This window comes from Elephantulus edwardii, unplaced genomic scaffold, assembly GCF_000299155.1.
Source record: "Elephantulus edwardii isolate Elephantulus edwardi_28Jun2011 unplaced genomic scaffold, EleEdw1.0 scaffold00160, whole genome shotgun sequence".
Lineage (NCBI taxonomy): Eukaryota > Metazoa > Chordata > Mammalia > Macroscelidea > Macroscelididae > Elephantulus > Elephantulus edwardii.
The window spans coordinates 1,493,125-1,507,937 of record NW_006399910.1 but is presented as its reverse complement, the minus strand read 5'-3'; positions in this window follow the sequence as shown (position 1 = coordinate 1,507,937).

The following is a 14,813-nucleotide window of genomic DNA, read 5'->3' as shown; positions in this document are numbered from 1 at the left end:
TCCTGGGGGCCCAGTGCCCCTCTGCAGGCATAGAACGTCTGCCCCTGTGGACTGGGCAGCTCCTCAGATGCTTCTGGTGCCTATAATCATGAGTAAGAGGAGGGTGGTTCCCATGAGGGGGAAGGCGGGTCCCCCTTGTGGTGAAGCATATCTTCCTGTGGGCCTGATGGATTTCCCCACAGGTAGACTGTCTGCCCCTGTGGACTGGGCAGCTCCCCAGGGGGACATGGTGTCTCTAAGCAGGAGTAGGAGGAACATGACTCCCACCAGGGGGAAGTCGGGTCCTGGTGGTCAGACATATCCTCCTGTGGGCTTGATGGATTTGCCCAGGCATAGAAAGTTTGCCCTTGGGGCTTGGTCAACTTCTCAGATGGCTCTGGTTCCTCTACCCAGGAGTAGAAGGACGGTGGGTCCCAGCAAGGGTAAAGAAGTTCCCCCCGGGATTCGGGCATCTCCTATTGTGGGCTTGATGGATCTCCCCATGGGGAGAATTGCTGCACCTGGTCGCTGGGCAGCTCATCAGAGTACCCTGGTGCCTCTACCCAGGAGTAGTAGGAGGGTGGTTCCCACCAGACATATAGTGGATCCTCCTGGGCCACAGAGGACTCCTTCCTGGGGTAGTATACTTGCTCCTGGGGGTTGGGTGCCTTCTCTAAGGGTCCTGGTGCCTCCCACCAAGAGTAAAGCAGATCCTCCCAAGGGGAAGACAGGTCCTCTTGGAGCCCAGATGAATGCCCCCAGAAGTATGGTGCCTGCCCATGGGAGCTGGGCATCTCTAATGAGAGACCTGATGCCTCTTCCCAGGAATACAAATAGGGTGGCTCCTCCCAGGTGTAAGGCACCTCCTCCTGGAGGTCTGGGGCCTCCTCTGAGGGATAAGGCATCTCCTCCCAAGGGCTGAAGTCGATGTTAAAATATTGTGAGATGCAAAAACAATGTTGGATGTCCATGAGGTAAGAATCCCCATATTCAATTCTCGCACGACTCCAATAGATTCCAGTCAGGTGAAGGAACAGATCTTCTGTGATCCCTACATGCCACTCCACGTACACATCGACTGTGGTTCTGGTAAGACACCCCAGCATATGTGAGTGGTGCTGGGGGACGAGAACCTGGAAAGAATGAAGATGATCAATCATCCTGTGAATTGGAAGAGGATCCCTAAGTGAATCCCATTGTCTGACCCTAAAGGGTTCTGGCACGGTCCCTTGATGTGGTTCTGGAGTGAGTTCCCCAGGAGACTTTCAGTCAGTGGGGAACTGCATTGTGTTCCACGCAGAAATTCCTTGTGACCATAGAAAGAGTTCAGATGATGAATAACAATGTGGATCTGGGTGAAGATTCCAAGATGAATCTCCATGCATAACTGTAAGGGCATTCGGAGTCAGTCATTAATTTGCCCTGAAGTGAGTGGACCCTCTTTGTGAACCTGCCAACCATCTAGAGGGTGAACTCTGTGGATTTGGAGGAGAACTCCTCGGTGATTCTCTATGTGTAACTGTAGTGGGTTGCAGATGGAACACTGCATGTGGATCTGGAGTGACCGTTCACAGGAGACACAGACACAGCGTTTGACTGGAGGGTGTTATAGAATCCAAGTTGTATGTGGACATGGAGAGAGAGAGCTGATGCTGACTCATCACGTGTATCTGGAGTGAGATCTCCTGTTGAATTTAGTGATTTAACATTATGGATTCTGTGGGCAAACCCTGTGGCTGTAAAGTGAGATCCAGGGGATACTCAGAGTGTGTCATTGGAATGGATTGGCAGCGACCCTCCATGTGAGACTGGTCAGAGTTCTCATGGTGTATCATCATGTGGATCTGAAGGAGCATCCCAGGTAAATATCATTGTAGAACTGCTCAGACATCCCTCCCTGAGACCATGGGTGAGTTCTGGCAGAGAGAATCAGTGTGGAGCGAGAAGGCATTCCAGTGAAAATACGTAATGTGAATCCAGACAGATTTTGGGCGTTAATCCTTGTGTGTGTCCTCAGGAGGACTCCAAAGTGAACCTCAATCCATAGCAGTAGAGAGTTTGGGAAGTAGCCCTCAATGTCACCCTGCAGTGTGTTCCAGAGGACACACTTAGTGTAAAACCGGATTGTGTCCCAGAGATGACACTGAGGGAGGACCTAGAGCGCCTGCTGCACATGGATCAGCCTTTGGATTTTGAGTGGGATCCTAAGGGGACCCTGGAAAAGGGTCTAGAGTAAGGCTTGACATGCCTGTCGACCCAGTGCCCAAGGCAGAACCTGGTGTGCATCTGTGATAGTTCGCAGATGGGATGATGCACACAGAAGCAGACTGTTTTCTGGAGCTGGAGCTGGAGCTGCAGGTGTGTTGATATGAGATTCTGGAGCAGGCAGACCTTGCTCTTGTGGTGTGGGCTCCAAAGTCACAGGTGGACATCCTCCATGTGCTGGTGACTCCTATTCGCAGGGGAAAGTGGGAAAAGGAGGGGCACACTATTAAGAGGCAGCACCGTGAGGGCCATACAGCCTGGCAAGGTGAGACCAGAGCACACACGACAGCCAGGCTCTCATTGACTTGCAGGAAGAGGGGTGAGGGGAGTCCTTCTAGCACAGAGCAGTTCTTAGCTTTCAAAGTCATTTGACAGGACCATTAACTTTTCAAATGAACTTAAGTCATAACTGTCTCTTAATGGAATTTTATCAGGTGTTCAGGTGACTGTAAATCTTCTGAGGAAGGTGGTGGCCAAGTGGTAAGGAATTGAGCTGCCAGTATCTAGGCAAGTGGTTCAAAATCACCAGCTACTCCTGTAAACCCGCTGGGAGGTCAGCTGTAAATTGGTTCTGAGTCAGACACACAATGACTAGTGATATAAATCTCACAGGAGGAGACTACCCATCTTTCTCCCTTGGAGCGCTGGTAGCTATGAAACACCAGAGAATTGCCACTCTTGGGTGAGCAGTGCAAGTCTGTACAGAAGACACCACGAGACCTCCTTCCTTATCTTTTAGTCACATCACCAGCTCACTGTTGTGGAATCAGCACTGACTCGTAGCTGAAGCTCCAGTGGACTGTGGAGGCCACACCCCACAGGGGAAGAGACTGCCCATCACTCTCCCATGGAGCTGCTTGTGAATCGCAACAACTCCAGGGAGTTGCCTTACTGTTAAAATGACTCCTTAATGGCCAGTGAACCTCCACCTCCATGAGACACTGGGGACCCATCCCCTTGAAACACTGGGGGACCCGTGATCCAGGCATCAAATGTGACCACTCTAAAGTGGTGGATGAAGAAGATTTGGGAATGTGGGGGTAAATGTGGAACCAAACCAAGTGTTGTGTTGGTTCCTGTGATTCAACAATCGCTTTCCTCATTGTATCTCCCAGGTAAGGGACCCATTGGTTATGACCTGCTTAAGGTATTCTCTAGCCCTGGTGAAAGGACAAATGTGGTGACCCAAACTAGGTTGGCAGCAATGGGAGATTCCTGGAATAAAGACCCTCTCTTCTGGAATATTCAGTAGTCAAACAGGACAGGGCTCCATGAAATGTGGTTTTTGAAAGTGCAAGTTAGAGAACACAGTCTAACATAGAAGGAGCCCTGCCTGTTTTGGTTACTTAAACCATCCAATTTGAAGGTGTGTGAGGCCCAGGGGCGTGGAAAGACAATCTAGTCTATTGCTCCACAGGGTCCTGGGGCCTGAGTGACAGCAATGAAAATAGCTGTTGCTGTTGCTGGTGTGTGCCATTAAGTCAGAAGACTACCAGCTGACCCTCCAGCAGGTTTTCAGAAGTGACACAGAAAGGAGATTGCCCACTGTTCTCCCACAGAGCAGCTGGTGGATTTAGGCCCATGTCTTTGGGATTGGAGCCCAGCTTCTTACCGTGACATTACCAGAGCCCCTTAACACAGTGGGGTGGTTGTTGTGAACCATTGAGTCAGAACCGACCCATCGCTGAACCAGTGGGTTTTCAGAGGCAGTCCATAGCACAAGAGGAGATTGCCCATCCTTCTCCCCCTAAAGTGCCTAGTGGATTTGAACCTCATGCTTTCAGGATTTGAACCACATGACTCTAGGTTTGCAGCACAATTTCTTACCACTAGGCCACCAGAGCTCCCTCACTAAAGCGTTTTTATTGTATACTTTGGAGTCGAAACTGACCCATAGCTGACCTTTCTAGGGGTGTTTGCAGAGGCAGTTAATTGCATGGGATGGGAATGCCCATCCTTTCCCCTGGAACAGCTTGTGGTCTTGCACCATTTGTGTTTGGGATTGTAGGGCAGCTTCTTACCATTAGACCACCAGAGCTCCTTGAAACAGAACCCCGGTGCAGATGTGATCTCACCTTAACATGGAGAGAAAGCAGAATAGCAGCTGGTTTCTGATATTTCTGTGCATATGGACACTGCCTGTGCCCTGGGTCAGGGCTCAGTGGTAGGTGGTCATTTGAGGAATGAGGGAAGAGGTGAAGGTGGAAAATTATGGAAGGAAACCCAAAGGCTCTCTAGGGTGGTGTCTGGGACACTGTGTGGCCATCTCGGGGACCTGGGTGTGGAGACTCTGCCCCATCCACACTCACCAAGTGCCTGTCCCATCCTCTCCTGGCCCCTTTCCCAGGGGAGAAGGGGTGCAGTTCAACGTCACCCGGATCTTCCCCAATGTCCTGGGACAGCTCTGCAGAGATGGTACCCAGCAGCAATGGCCGAGGAGGCATCAATGACCTGCCTCCAAAGCTTCCACCTGCCCTGAAAGGCCCTAGGGCTTCCCAGGGGGTGACAGGAACCGCTAGTCCTTGTCTGTTACCAGGAATTGAGGGTCGATATGAAACAATTGAATCCCAGCGCGTGGACTGATGACTGAGGATTCATAAACCCAGATCCACATGCCATTGGCTAGGGCAGAAATTGGGTTCCTCTGATTGTTCCACAGATCGTGCACAGAACAAAAGTTCTTGTTATAGAATCAATAATTCCTGCCTCTGTGCTGGGACCTCCAAGCACAGGACAAGTTCATGAGTCATGCTGCCCTGGTTCCATAGGCTCATCTCTATTCCTACTGTCCAGGGGAGGAGCATCTGTAGCAGAGAGGAAGTGATTCAGAGAGGATAGCAGCTTCTGAGATTTGCATGAGAATTGGGGAGGGGCTGGTCCAGCACAGGGTCATCAGTGGGCTCCTGGGTGATTCCTCACGTAGTGTGAGTGTGCAGCTCAATGGAGGCCTATGTTACAGTACCAAACCAGAGCTCTGATGAACACTCTCTCTAAATCCCTGGTGTCTACTATGTCTCTAGGGTGGAGCCTGGCCAAGGATCATCCAATGATTGTCTCAGCAACCGTATTCTGGAGACGTCACACCATCTGTACTCACCTTGTTGCTGGTGTGGCATTTGCTGACCCCTTCGTCAGAGGAGGACTGTGGGATACCATCATCCGGCTCATCACTGATATTCTGGGGAAGACTCTGCAAAGACAGGCATAGCAGAGGTGGGTCAGGAGGCATCAAAGTACTATATCCCCAAAACTTGGCTCGAAAGCATCCACCTGCCCCTCTCCGGCCTGGTGCTTCAGTGATAACATCAGGGGCAGCCAGCCCCTGCCTGTCACCATGTGTTGGAGAAAGGGGGAATGTGAAAGTATCAGGATGTGGGTTGGTGACTAGGAATTCATTGACCCCAAATCCACATGACCTTTGCTTTGCTAAGGCAGTTGTGGGGTTTCCTGTAACTGTTCCACAGATCCATACTCACAAGGAAAGACCCTGGGAAAGACGCAGTCATCCCCCTGCCCCCTTCCCGGGCAGCTTCCCTGAGGCTCGAACCTTCAAACCTTGGACAAGGTCATTAGTCATGCTGCCCAGGATCCATATGCCCCTTTCCCACCATCCACACTCCAGGGGAGAGAAGGGCTCTCAGAAGAAGGGAGGGGGTTCAGAGAAGGGCTCTCAGAAGAAAGGAGGGGGTTCAGAGAAGACAGGAACCTTGGAGACCTGCAGGATGGTCTGGGAAGGGCTAGACCAGTACAGGGTCTGCAGTACTGCAGTGGGAATCCTCACATAGGGTGAATGAGCATCTCAGAAAATGCCCACATGAAAGTGCAAGTTAACCCCCTAGAAGTCCCTAAGCCTCATCTTTGTTCTCTGAGTCCTCTTAGGTGTTGTCTGTGCACCCCCTGAGATACCTGGGGGTCAGGTTTGTGCCCCATGTGCACTCTTGTGCCTGAGCTATTCTTTTCTAACCCCCTTCTCAGGAGAGATGTTCACTCTGTCACCATGCTCTTGGCCAATGTTCTGAGGAGACGTATGTAAAAACAATGTCCAGAGGGAATACACCCAACAGTCATCAAAGGCCCACCTCCCAAAGGCCCACATTCAAGGCTACCACCTGCCTTCTGGCCATGGTGCTACACGGGGAATTATTTGAGATTCTGAAACGTGGGAATCAGGTGGTATCCTTAGCTCATGTCTTGGGATTTGTTGATTCCAAATCCACATGCTCATGACTAGGGCAGATTTGGGGCTTCCTCTGACTGTTCAACTGACCTGTGTACAGAGGAACAGCCCTTGTTGGAAGATAAGCATGCCTCTCTCTGAGAAACCTGCCTGAGCACCAACCCTCCAAGCTGTAGACACTCCACTAGTCCCCACTGCCCAGGCCCCAGAGTCCCCTCTCCCAGGTCCCTTTGGTTGGAGGAGACAAGGACTTGCAGCAGAGAGAAAGGGCTTCACAGAAGAAATCAACCTGAGACCTGGAGTAGGATCTGGGAGAGACTGCACAAACACAGTGTTTTCAGCATGTCACAGGTGATTCTTCACATGTGGTGAGTGTACATCTAAGCAAAGGCCCAGGTGGCAGTGCCAACCAGCCCACTGATGCTCCTAACCCTGAAGTCCTTGTGATATAGTGCAACTCTGCAGAGAGACTTGGACCCCATCCTCCTCTATGATGAGCAAGGTTGAGACAGTGATGTGTATGTATCAGGTCACTGTCTGTGCCACCCATGGCCCTCAGCGCCCTTTGTACCCAATCTGATGGATGAGCTCACAGAGCACACCAATGTCTGGCCAAGCTCACCTCCCTTGGACCATGTGATATGAATGATGGTGAGGACAGAACCTGGGAAAGCCCTGAGTAAGGGGTGGCGGTGAAACCGCATCTCAGCACCCTCAACTCTTTCTCAAACAAAAAGACCCCTCTTTTTCTGCCTCCCCACTTCCTTCTGTTCCAATCAAACTTGGCTCATCAATAGTGTTCCCCTTTCCTCTCTGCTCCCAGCCAGATCCCAGTGAAGATAAAAGCTAGCATGGCCTGGGAATAGATATGGGACCCTCATGTGGGATCACCATGTTGGCCTGGCCTGAATTAGCCTTCTGTGAGCCACCTTGTATTACCTTTGAGATCTTTCTCCCACATTTTGGCCTGAACCGTCGGGTATGAAAGCAAAACCAATTTTTGCAATTTTTGGAACATCCTGAAGAATGGAATTGACCCAAATAGCAGAACGTTTTTAAAGGGTCTGTAATTCAACTGAGCTCACTAGACAGTTTTGCCTAGAATGTGGTCACCTGATTACCAAGGTTCCAATTCAGTTGGGCTTGAGACAGGAAGTGAGGTCACATCCTGGGGACCCTTCCCATTGACCCCCTATTCAGATAAGATTGTATTAAAGGTTCCTCTCCTCAATGCCATCTCCTTAAATCTACCCCAACACAACTGTGCACACAGTAGCCTGGGAAGGATTTTGTGTATCAAACGGCTATATTTTATACCTTTGTATCTGGCTTGTCCCTCTTAGCCAAGGTGTTATACTGAAGACGTCACTGTGTCTCTCAGGCCCTCCCTAGTCTCCCCACCTGCACAGTGCTCACGTAGGGTCTACTGGCTAAAGGTTTCATTACATCTGTGTAAAATGTTACTGTTGTTGGGTGCCATCATCCTGTTACCCATAGTGATCCTGTGCTCAGCTGCCTGATTCTTTGTCCCGTCATCACAATTTCTGCCAGGCTCTTGTTCATTGTCACAGTCCCTGTGTCCCTCCATTTCTTTGATTATCTTTTTTTCTTTCACTGGCTCTCTGCATTTCTAAACACGAAAAGCATGGGGGAAGGTAATCAGAACTGAGACACAAATGGAGATTTGTGCACCAATGTTCACAGCAACATTATTCACAATTGCAAAAACATGGAAACAGCCCAGATGTTCATCAACAAATGGATCACTTGAGAATATACGATGCATAGGAACAATGATTTCAATAAATACTACCTTACATAGGAGAGATTAATTCAACCTAATAGGACAAATACTTTTTTAATCACCACAGGGACTGGGACCAGATTTTGTCTCCTTATGAGAGGGTTTAAAGTAGACTTACTAAATGACAGGGTCTCAAATGAGTTCTGTATAATTTTGAATCTCGACCTTACCCCACAGGGAGCACTTGTGGCTTGGTGGTAAGGAGCTGAACAACAAAAATCTAGGCAAAATATTCTTTCTAGCTTCACATATAGATGAAAGACAATCTCACTCAGAATTTCAGCAAACTAGTTTGTACACAAGGCCAAATTGATTCTAAAGTTTATATGAAAAAGCAAAAGACTCAAAATAGACAACATCACACACACACACACACACACACACACACACACACACATACAAGTTGAACTGACAGTGCCTTAATTCGGAGCTACAGTAAATTAAGACAGTATCCTATTGGCTTAGAAATAGTCCTTGAATCAGTGGAACAAAGCAAAAACACCGAAATGGACCTTCACAAACATAGTCGATTGTACTTGTCAGAGGTGCAAAAGCAGTTCCCCAGAGAGTCATTGTTGTTGCGGGGGATCCAGGCCTCTATGACTCATAGTGACCCGGTGAACCGCGGATCTGAACCTTGCCCATTTCTGCACCATCCTCATGACCTCTGACATGCTCAAGACACACAGTTGTTACAGACACTATGTCACTCCATCTGTTGAAGGTCTTCCTCTCCTTAGCTGATCCTCTGATCTCCTCACAATGAAGTCTTTTCAAAATCTGACCTTTCCTAACAACATTCCCAACATACGTGAGGAAAAGTTTCCCCATCCTGCCTCTAAGGAGCACCCTGGCTGCATTTTCTCCAAGACAAAAAAAAATCTTCAAAGTGATTCTGGATCAACTGGACATGCACGCATGACAGGAAAATGAATCTAAATGCAAACCATGCATCTTCTATAAAAATTAATTCAAAAGGAATTATAGGCCTAAATGAAAAATGCAAAACTGTAACATTTTTAAGATAGCACATAAATTCTGCTCAATGATACAAAATGTACCTACAATATTAAAAATATGATCTATGAAAGATAAAATCATTTATTTTGACTTTATTAAACATTAAAGTCTTATGATCCAGGAACGATGCTGTTAAGAGAATAAAAAGGAAAACTACAGACCAGAATAATTATTTAAAAAAAAAAATATACAACAGATTGAGATCTCCTTTTGAAAATATACAATGAATTCTTCACAGAAGAATCTAGTTCAATTACAATTTAGGCCAAAGCTCTGAACAGTTGTCTCACCAAGGAAGACAGAGAGATGATAATCATCTCTAGAGCCATAAAAATACATTGAAAAGCATATGTCTTAATGATAAAAAAAACCCCAAATTAAAAGTAGTAGCTCTTTCTAGTTTCAGAAGTTGAGGTCTTCTTGTTTGGTGTAAGGTGCCTTCAAGATAAACATAACCCATTGACAAATAAACATTGCGAACAACAGATCTGAACTGTGTCCTATCCAATGCCATCCTTTTATTTTCAACATAAGACCATGGTCGCAGTCACTGTGTCAATCCATCTCATGGACGGTCTTCCTCTCTTTTGCTGACCTTCCATTTTTCCAAGTATGATATCCTTTTCCAAAGAATATGCCTCTCTTTTTCTAAAAAATAAACTTTTTTATTTTATACTTGTTTACATACAAAGTTCGTATGTATTATTTTTGACACCAGATCTTTCCCATTTCCTTTACTCACCCCTTCCTCCACTCATCGAATTGGGCAACCCTATGATTAACCGCTTGCCCATCTTCAGTGCTCTGCTCCCATCCTCCCTCCCTTGGATCCTCATATATGTTCTACAACAATGGCCTTATACAGTATTTTATCCTTATGGGACTGAGTTGGTTCACTTAGCATAATGCTCTCCAGTCCTTCCCAAGTTAGGTAGTGATTTGCAAAATTATTGCTCCTATGTACTATGTAGTATTCCATAATTTGAATGTACTATAATTTCTCAATTATGCTTGGACATTTGGGCTGTTTCCATTCCCTTGAGATGGTGAATAACAGTTCTATGACCCTTGGTGTACAAATCTATGTTTGCACCTTGGTTCCCATTTTCTCAGGGTTTATTCCAAGAAGTGGAATAGCTAGATCATATGGAATTTCTATACTCAGCTTTTTGAGGAAGCACCAAACTGCAATCCAGAATGGTTATACTATTTTACAATCCCACCAAAAATGTAGAAGTGTTTCTATCTCGCCACATCCTCTCCAACATTTATTACTTGTTGTCCTGTTAAACTTTGCTACTGCTACTGGAGTGAGATAATATCTCATTGTGGTTTTTTATTTGCATCTCTGTAATTGCCAGTGATTTTGAACATTTCTTCACGTGTCTATTGACCATCTGAATATCATCCTCTCTGAAAATTCTTTCCATGTCTTTGGGGGAATTATCTGTCCCCCTGGCCTTTTTTTTTTTCTTCTTTTCTTTTTCTTTCTTTCTTGGGTATGCAATCTTCTACCAGGGGCTTTTCAGAAGCCCTCACTAGCTTGTTCTCTGGCTTCCCCTCAGGCTTCAGCTGACCTGTAAGTTGGGATGCCCCCATGGTTGCCTCTGTCTCTCTCTGGAGCTCTTTCCCTCAGGCTGTTCCTCATCAACAGGTTTCCTTCCTCTTCTGACTTTCCTTCTCTTCAGCTCTCCTTCACTTTTTGGTCTTCCCTCATTTTCCTGCTCTCCTTCATGTTCACTGTAGAGTTTGTCCTTATTGAGATTCCCCTCCTTTTCCCATTCTTCAGGACTCCTGGACAGGATGTTCCTTTCCTAGCCTCACAGAGTGCTGGGAGCTACAGACAGACAGACCTTTATGCACTCCAGTTGCCATTGGTTTTCAGGCCTGGGGAAAAGACTACCACAAAGATTTCCAGATTTTGGGCTTCCAATGTCCTGCCACCTCTTGGAGACAGCCTGCTTCCACAACCACAGGGTGAGGCCCAGAATGCAGACTATGGGGAGACCTCAGAATCTTACTTCTCACTGTCACACTGCTGGGCACTCTTCCCCTTTTCCTAACTCTAGAAGAGAAGGAAGGCACAGAAGTGGGATGGTGAGGTAGGTCAGGTGCTCTGTGGGTCCTCTGCCACACCTGCCCAGACCTGCTTTCTTTCTCCCAGACTGACATCTCCAGCCACCACTAGGCACTTTCCATCATATCCTTTCCAGTCCCCCAGGTTTTCCACATCTAATCTCCTCCCCATTGATCTGGTGCTCCTCCTCTTTCCATGTCTTTTGTTCGTTTTGTGATTGTTTTACCAGTCTTTTTCTTCTGTAAACTTTTGATCTGAGACCCTTGTCTGCAATGGTGTTGCCAAAAGGTTTTTCTCAGTCAGGTGTTTTGTTTTTGTTTTGTTTTTTCTCACTCTGTTGAAAACAGTTTTTGATATGCACAGGATTTAATCTTTAGAAGGTACCATTTATCAATTTTATCCTCTCCATATTTTGCTTTTCTGGCTGTCTTCTACTCTCTCTATATCATAGACTAAGCCTTCTAAGCTTGATCTCAGTTTGTTTCTGATGAACTTTGTGGTTTTTTTTTTTTTTACTCTAGTCCCAGGTCTCTGATCCACCTTGATTTGATTTTTGTGTATAGTATGAAATATGGATCCTGTTTCAGCTTCCTACAATTAGTATTCCAGTTTTGCCAGCACCATATGTTGAAGAGGTTGTCATTTCCCCATGACAGGTTTTATTTCCTTGTTGAATATCAGCTCACTATAGATAGATAAGTAGATAGGTAGATAGATAGATAGATAGATAGATAGATAGATAGATAGATAGATAGATCCATTTCTGGGTTCTCAATTCTGTTCCATTGGTTTATGCGCCTCTTATTGTACTAGTGTTATGCTACTACTACTGTAGATTAGGCTTTGAGGTCAGGGAGTGCTATGTTTCCCACTTTATTTTTGTTTTTCAGAAGCAGTTTGCTTAGAATATACCTCTCTTAACCACATGCCAAAGTATGTGAGATGAAGCTTCATCATCTTTGCCCCCAAGGAGTATTCTGGCTGCACTCTTTATGTAAAAGACAATTTGGGGGACATTCTATACTTTTCTCCAACACCACCACTCAAAGAAATCAATCCTTATGTCACCCTTATATATTGTCCAGCTCTCAGATGCCTATTCAATTATTGATAAACTAGGACCTGAGTCATGCACATTTTAGTCAATGAGAATCCATGAATGAGTATGGACTCAGAAATGTATGTGTGCAATAAAACATTGAGTCATTAGAAAGAGGTTGTTGTTGTTGTAGTTGTTGTTATGTGCCATTGAGTCACCTGTGACTCACAGCAACCCCATGTACAATAGCCCTAAATTCTGCTCTATCCTTTGCCAATCTTCTCTTACAAAGCTACCCACATTACCCCTGTCACTGAATCAATCCACCTCCTCAAGGGGCTTCCTCTCTTGGGCTGTACACCACCCTCCCAAGCATGACCTCTCTCTCCAAAGACTGGTCCCTCCTTGCAACAATGTCCAAAGTATGTCAGATGAAGCTTCATAATCTTTGACTCTAAGGAATGGCCTGGTCTCACCCTCTCTAGAATGAACCTGTTTGTTCTCCTAGCAGTCCATGGCATAGTTAATACTCTTCTCCAGGACCACAGCTCAAAGACATCCATTCTCCTTCTATCATCCCTAGTCATTGTCTCACTTCCTGATGCATAGTAAGTAATTGCAAAGACTATGGCCTGGATCAGGCACTCCTTAGTCTCCAGCCCGCACTGTTGCTCTTCAGTACTTTGGAGAGGTCTCTGACAGCAGACTTTCACAATTCAATTTGTCTTTTAATTGCCTGGTTGCTGATAGCATCCTTAAGTAAAGCAACTTGAGGCTTATATTTGTTGTTCAGTTCTTTCAGCTTAAGAAACTCTGAGTGAGTTCAGCACCTTTGATTTTCTGACTCCAGATATTTGCACAGTTCATTATAATATTTCACTTTATCTTTCTGTGCTGCTCTTTGAAATCTTCTTTTCAGCTCCTTAATAAATTTATTTCTTCCCTTTGCTTGGCTTCTCATGGGAAAAATAACATACTGTGATTTGAAAAAGTTTTTAAAAAACAATTATACATATGAATACATTTTTGAGTTGTCAAACCACTTTTTATGAAAAAAAAATCATTTTAATGAAAGTTTACAGAGACGTAGGGTTTCCATTCATTCATTGTTGCACTTTTCTCCCTATACACCCCTCCCCTCCAGTTCGTTCTTCTCTTTGAAAAGTAAAAGAAAAATTCTTTCATTACTATGCAATTCCTCACCCTAAGTCCACTCCACTATGAAGACCGAGAAAGAGGGTATAAATAATGTATACTGCATTGAAAGCGATGAGGGAGAAAACTGTTTAAAAGGGATATATGATTAGGTATTATTGTCATGACAGGAGTCCAGAATGAAGGCTTACATGTGAATACTTTTATAAGCAGGTTATCTTTGAAATAATACACAGAAAAAATTCCATGCTTTCTGAAAGTGAGGACTGGGAAAGTGAATGCTTTTCACTTCTTCTGTTGGCATTTATTTAAAAGAAATATATGATTAATCATTATATGTATAAAAATCATCCAGGATAAGTGGTGCTTTTTTGTTTATTAATGTCAATGAACATTTACAGAGATTTTGGATTTCCATTCATTCATTGTTGCACTTTTCTCCCCGTCCACCCCATGCCACTCCACCCCCACTCTTCTCTTTGAAAAGTAAAAGAACAATTCCTTCACGGGTATACAATCCCCTCGCATCTGCCCACTCCCACCCAGAGGATATTCTACTCTGCAACCTTCATTCCAGACTTTTATGATAATCATAATGCCCTATAATATATTACTTTTAAACTGTTCTTTCCCTCATCCATTTCAATGCAGTATGCATAATTCAACGAGTTTTTCTCAGTCTTGCCAAGGAAGCTTCAGATATAAACTATCAGATCAAGGGTGAAACAATGGGAGATCGATGTTGAAGGGAGTGGGTAGAAGTGGATGGGTATCCTGCCTGGTGGATGGTGGAGCAGGGAAATAAGTTGGTAAAGACATGTGTACCAAGGAGAGGGACAACACTGATATGAATGGTTAACTCCACAAAAAGGGGTATATCTCTCACTTTTCTGTAAAATGCTGGTCTGTCTGATACTTCTCTAAATCTGAACATTCAGATTAAGACAGACTAAGAAGGGCTGGCCATCCAGTTCTGAACTAGCAGACCTCTGAAAACCCTATGTACAACAGAACACATATAGATAACAGAAAGGGCAACTGAGGCTGAGCTTTCAGGTATGGAAATATAAAGGAAGAGGAACAGTTGTAAGCAGACACTAGTGACTGGGACATGGAATTTGAGAATGTAGGAAAATTAGATATTGTTAAGGAAGAAATGGAACGCAAAAATATTGACATACTAGGCATTGGGGAGATGAGATGGACCGGCATGGGGCATTTTGAGTCGGATGATCATATGATATATTACTCTGGAGATGAAAAGGTGAGGAAAAATGGAGTTGCTTTCATAGTTAAG